This window comes from Crocuta crocuta, unplaced genomic scaffold (genome assembly GCF_008692635.1).
Source record: "Crocuta crocuta isolate KB4526 unplaced genomic scaffold, BGI_CrCroc_1.0 scaffold562, whole genome shotgun sequence".
NCBI classification, from domain to species: Eukaryota; Metazoa; Chordata; class Mammalia; order Carnivora; family Hyaenidae; genus Crocuta; species Crocuta crocuta.
In genome coordinates, this window is record NW_027531012.1 from 134,213 (window position 1) to 140,564 (window position 6,352).

A 6,352-nucleotide genomic window follows, 5' to 3' on the forward strand; every position below is an offset into this window, starting at 1 on the left:
TGGCTTGTGATTCCTATTGTAAGACTGATCAACCAAGAACTAAACCGAAGCCTTTAGTTTATGAAACTCTCCTTCTGAGGTAAAAGAAAAGAAATGCTAAAGACCCAAAAAATTATGAATATGATTTTTAAGCTTTTATTTCCTTCTTGACAATGTTGCAGGACAAGTGTAACTTTAAGGTAAGACACAAAAATAATTTTTTCTACTGTTTAACCTCTCTAAATCTTAATTTTTTTCTTCTATAAGTGAAGATAAAATGTGAGGAAATAATGTCCATTCTACAGAAAGGAATAGATGACATGAACTAAAAGCATGTCAAGTCCATGGGTGAAAAGGAAGTTGCAGTACGTGATAGTTGTATCAGTTTGGGTTATTAGTTACAAGCAATTTTTAAAAATGGGGGGAAAAATCTGCCTAATTTAAACAGAAGAGGAGTTCTTGAAAATTGGGTAGCACACAGAATTGGGAAAACCTAGAGAACTAGATTTGGAAATGGCAAGAATAAAAGGAAGCCTTGGTAGCCAGAATCACAGGCAAAATCACACTTCAGTCTGGTGTCACCACAGAATATGGATGCCCCGGGCCTCCACCACTGAACCAGAAATTGTGTGCCACTGCTATTCTCACTGCTACTGCAACGGGATGTTGCTCCCGCACTCCAGGCTCTTCTCCTCACCAGGAAGAATTGTCCCAAGCTTGCCTCACTGTCTCCAGGGTAAATATTCCAGGTGGATTATTTTGGTTAGCTGACCCCAGATCATATGCCTGTGCTCCAGCTGTCAAGAGCTAGGAGAGAGGGCTTGTCTGACATTTTCAGTTCATTAAGGGAATAAGACTCTGTTTACCATATTCAAGTTACATAAGGTAGAGAATTCCCTAAACAGAAGGGAGGGCTCAAATACAGGCAGTCCACCATGTATAGTGACAAATATTCACTATAAAAGTCTTTTCATCTCCACATACTCCCCCTGCTTACCATGGCCACAAAAGCCAAATGAGCTTTGAATGAGTTAGTCATATGGGGCCAAATTCTACGTCCAACAATGCCGTTGACTTGGCTTTTGTGTAATTGTTTCCCTATACTTTTCTGACTTGTTCATTTGAAAGACTATACAAATTCTAAAGAGATACTTAAAGGTATTCTTACAGTTTTAATCTAAGTGAAAAAAAAAGAGGTAACTAATGTTAAAAATGTTTTAAGTGTTCAGAATGCAATACAAGGGGCCCCTTGTAGAATTAATCTAGAAGAATGAATCTATGAGAAACACAAATGACAGGCGCTGATGAGGGGGAGTCTGTTTGATCTGTAAAGTCTGACAATCTGAGATATAAACAGTGACTTGTCAGTGGATGAAAGAAGAAGAATCAATGATTAGTAAACTCTGATACCATTGTTGATAAATGGTGGTTTTAGATAATGCTGTTATCAAACCTGGAGTTGTGGGAAAGGGTAAATAGAGAATTTAAATAGGTAACAGTGGTAAAGGAGTTGTAGTTTGTCTTTGAGAGTGTAAGGAAAAAACACAGTGATAGAGATTTTGAAAATTGTTTTTTGTTGTTTTGTCTTTTTTGTTGTTTAATTTGAGAGAGACAGAGACAGTGCGGGTGGGGGGAGGGCAGAGAGGGAGGAAGACAGAGAATGAGAAGCAGACGCTGAGCTGCTAGCTCAGAGCCCAACGCAGGACTCAAACCCATGAAAACGTGAGATCATGACCTGAGCCGGAACCAAGAGCTATATGCTTAACCAACTAAGCCACCCAAGTGCCCCATTATGTTTTGTCTTTAGGTCTGGGTACACAAAAATGTAGTAGGTCTTAAATTTTAACTATAGGCAAAATAACTCTCAAAGCTTCAATTATACTGAATTTATTATTAGTCAAGTCAACCAGATCATTGTTAAATAAACATTTCTCTTCAGATTGGGAAAAAATGTTCCTTAGATTTTAGAGACCACACGTGTTTTGTAGATATTCCTCACTCTTGAGCCATTATAAAAATATGTTTAGCTGTGCTCTCTGGCAGGTATCAAAGGTATATCTTGAAAAGTGACAGGTTTTAGATTTCTAAGTAGACTGTTGTAATATTTTAAATATTAAACTGATTCCACAAATACATCATTTTTACCATGTTCTATGTTCTGTATTAGGACCTGGCCTTCAAAGATAAGTAAGATACGGTTATTGCTGCAAGGAGCTCACAGTCTGAGGGGCTCCAAAAAACATGATCAGTGCTGTAGCAGGTACTTGGATAACTAGATACCATTTAGTTTAAAAGTGTTGATGGTATCCATAGCTCCACATTAGAAGAAAAAAGGACAGTTTCCTGAAAGAGGTGTCTGAGCTAATCTTCAATCACTGCCTTAAAATTTTAGGTTCTATGAAGAAGGCAAACAGTTTTTTCATATATATATATAAAAGAAATGATCAGAAGGAGAATAAGGCTAAGAAATCACTTTAGGATGCCCAGATTTACTTCTTCAATATGAATATCTCAAATTTTCAAATTGGTAGCAGATACAAATAAATATAAGTAATACATATGGACCAGATATTCCAAGACTTTATCTGCATTGCTCAAGTAAAATGGTAGTGGATTTTCCTTGACTTTATTTATCATACAACTGTTTATAGTGACCAACATCACTTAAATGACCTTTTCTTTTTTCCTGGTGGGGATATTAGAAAGTAAATGAAACATGCATAGCATAGTACAGGGCCTGGCACATAGTAGAGTTCAATAAACGGTAGTCTCCCTCTCCAACCCAAAGTGAATCTTCTATGTCCATTCGATACAGTGCCTTTGCAATTAAAGATGCTTTGATAAATGTCAGAACTCTACACTGACCTCACAGCTTAAGTACCAGTACTCACCAAAGAAATCTTTAGCACCTTCTCTTTTTCCCCAGTTTCCTCAATCCCCATACTATTTATTCTTAATAATACCTGTGGTAAAACTGTATAGGGATGAGTTCCTAAAACAAAACTATCACACTTTTTTTATTAGAGATTTTTAAATCACATAAGCATGATTCATGAAACAGTTATTGGAAGTTTCTGCCAATGCAATTGCAAATAGAAGTATCAAGATTTTATTATCTTTGGGAAAATAAATTCCACAAGAACTGAGATTACATACAAATTCCAAATTCTAGAGTAGGTCAAGATAAGGCAATTAAAAATTAATTAACTAATTAATTAAGTCCATCGGGGGAAGAAAAGGCAATAAATGTAGGCAAAGCACACTGACAACAGATGGCAGCACTTGAATATCAAACCCTGCTTTTTACTTCCAGGTTAGGTTGCAACCTGCAGAAATGCAAATCCCTGGTCAAAGGGGGCAAAAGATAATGTCTACACAAAGGGCACCTCATGAATATTTGAAACAGTCACATAGTACTAAGATAGCAAGCACACAGAAATATGGCAGCTGCTACATAGTGTAATAATGAGAAGGGGCAACATGAGATAATAAGTCTTCCAAGACAGGGAATGTGGTTTGTTGGAGTTGTAGAAGTTGTAATCAGAAATGGAACTGGGTTCTACAAACCAGACAATGTGGTATTCACAGAGGATTGGAGCATTGGAAGCTTAAAGCACTCGAAATGCATTTCAGCTATGCCTACACAGTATAGCAGGAAGTTGAAACTATTCCTTTTTTGTTTGTTTGTTTTATTTATTTCTAGGAGAGAGAGAGAGAGACAGCATGAGCAGGGGAGGGTCAGAGAGAGAGGGAGTCACAGACTCTGAAACAGGCTCCAGGCTCTGAGCTGGCAGTCAGCACAGAGCCCGACGCGGGGCTCAAACCCACGAACCGGAGATCATGACCTAAGCGAAAGTCGGACGCTTAACCGACTAAACCACCCAGGCGCCCCGGCTATTCCTTTTTTTTTTTTAAAGAAATTGAATTTATTTCAACTGTAGTCCAGACAAACTAAAGAGAGTAATCATAGAAAATGAGTAGTATTGTGGCTCAGTCAGTTAAGTGTCCGACTTCAGCTCTGGTCATGATGTCGAAGTTCCTATGTTTAAGCCCCATATCAGGCTTTGTGCTGATAGCTCAGAGCCTGGAGTCTGCTTTGGATTCTGTGTCTCTGTCTCTGCTCTCTTCCCCCCTGCCCCCCGCCTCAAAACTAAATAAAGATTTAAAAAAATTTTAAAAACCTTTTAAAAAAGGAAATGACTTTTTTTGGTAATATTTATTTCATATTAATGGACTTGTTTATGGCTTAAAATTGGGAATAAATGATTTGTTTTAGAAAAATTTTTAGATTGGGGCACCTGCAGGGCTCAGTCGTTTAGGTATCTGACTTTGGCTTAGGTCATGATTTCATGGTTTCTGAGTTGCAGCCCCACATCTGGGGCTCTGTGCTGACAACTCAGAGCCTGCAGCCTGCTTCAGATTCTGTCTCTCTGTTCCTCCTCCGCTTGTGCCCTGCCCCTGTCTCTCAAAAATAAATAAATGTAAAATAATAAAAAAAAATTTCTTAAAAGAAAACTTTTGGGTTAATTTGTCAATTTATTATGCTGGTTACTTAAACAAAGAGAAATGGATTTCTTCATCCCTCTATATTCATGGTTAATAGGCTTTGTAGAAAAAGACACCTAGGTTGAAATCTCACCTCATTTGATTCTTAGCTATCTGACTTTACCAAGATACTTTAGCTCTTTGTGAATTGTCTATTAAAAAGTAGTAATAGCTACCTCATGTGATTTGGTGAGGGTCAAGGAATTAAATAGCACAATGCTTTACACATGGTACATTTTCAACAACTGAAAGCTGTTCTTATGTGATTCCAGGTATGTTCCCTCCTGCAGCTCTAAATTATTTACTTCAAATTCCTGAAAATGCCTTGCTGACTATAATATGTACAGAAAAAGTGGCAGGGGCCTTGGTAGCTGTAGTAATGTTCTTGCAAATACTGCAGATGAAAATAATTTGGAAGGGAATGAGGAAAAATGCATATTTCAGTTTTAGGTTATATATTGTGTATTAAAACCTATGGGAAGGTGTCTATTTAAGCTCAAGGCAAAGACCTCATGGTTAATTTTGCTTAGCTAAGTTTGCTGAAGCCAAACCACTTTATTGACGCCGGCTAGCCTGCCCTGCAGTACCCAGAGAGCGAACTAAGCTTTCTTAGTCCTCAATGTCAATGCGTTGGCGAGAGGGTACGCGATGCAGGCTTTGGTGCTGAGCAATTGGAAGAGTCTGTTCTAGATCACAGGAGTCCGTAGAGGGCTAATAAAATATTCCCTTAGGCAATACAAGAGAGACAATTCTCACCAGCCTACCCTAATGTCTGATTTCTCCTTTCCTAAGACTGGGCTACGCTAGAAGTTGAAAGGAATTGAGCGTAAATAGGGCTAATGGTAAAGAGCAGTTTGTCAACACTCCCAAAGGTACTACAAAATTCAAATAAAGTTGTAGCTGTTACGGTTTGTTTGACTCACTAGCCTACGAGCTATGCTTGCGTGAGGCTCCAACCTCACTCCTTTCTGTGTTTCCAATGCCTCAAAATGGCTCTACACTCAATATATTTATGAATATATATATATCTTCATATTTTTGTTTTTATGAAATGTCACTGTGGGAACACCGTAGTTGTTGAAACAAATACACTTTTAAAAATAGTTCCTTTGGAAACGTATGACCTGTGGTGTCATAATAAGGATGAAGGCACTGAAGTACTTTAGTACCGAGCGAAGTAAATTTTTGAAACTGAGGCTTCAAGGTTAAAGAATACAACTAAATCAGGCAGCTAACACGTGACAGGGTGCAAGACTCGAACTCAGGCGTGCCTAAGACAAAAGGTCTCGCGTGATTTCAGCGAAACCTCGGCGGCCGCTGTCTTTCAACGCGCAGCTCCAAGCAGATTCCATCCGGAATTCAGGGCCTGGTTTAGCAAGAAGAGCCCGTATGTCCACCCACCTCACCCTCCCCAGGAACTGCAATGAAAGGTAAAACGTGGCCATTGCGCATGCTCACACCGCCCTTCCTTACATGCCCTTCCCCGCCCTGGACGTCACCGCAGCAACTGTCCCAGAGGACTTTAGAACGGCTCCCGCCCACTGTGAAGTCAAGCGGGCGGAAACTGTTCATCTCTGCGACGTGGACACGTTCTCTTCCTCTGGCCTTTCCAACTTGGAAGTCGACACGATGCGCTCCTGTTTCTCGGGGATTCATACTGGAGTTTGCCAGTTGTCAATATGGCCGCTGACGGGCCGGTTCCAAGTAGAGGCTTTTCATAGGCTAAGGTCGCATCCTAGCCCCGCCCACTTCGTCCCTCCAGGCTGCGTCCGCCTAAGGTCTTCGCTACGCATGCGCAGCGGGGGCGGGCCGGGAGGTGGGACGGCTC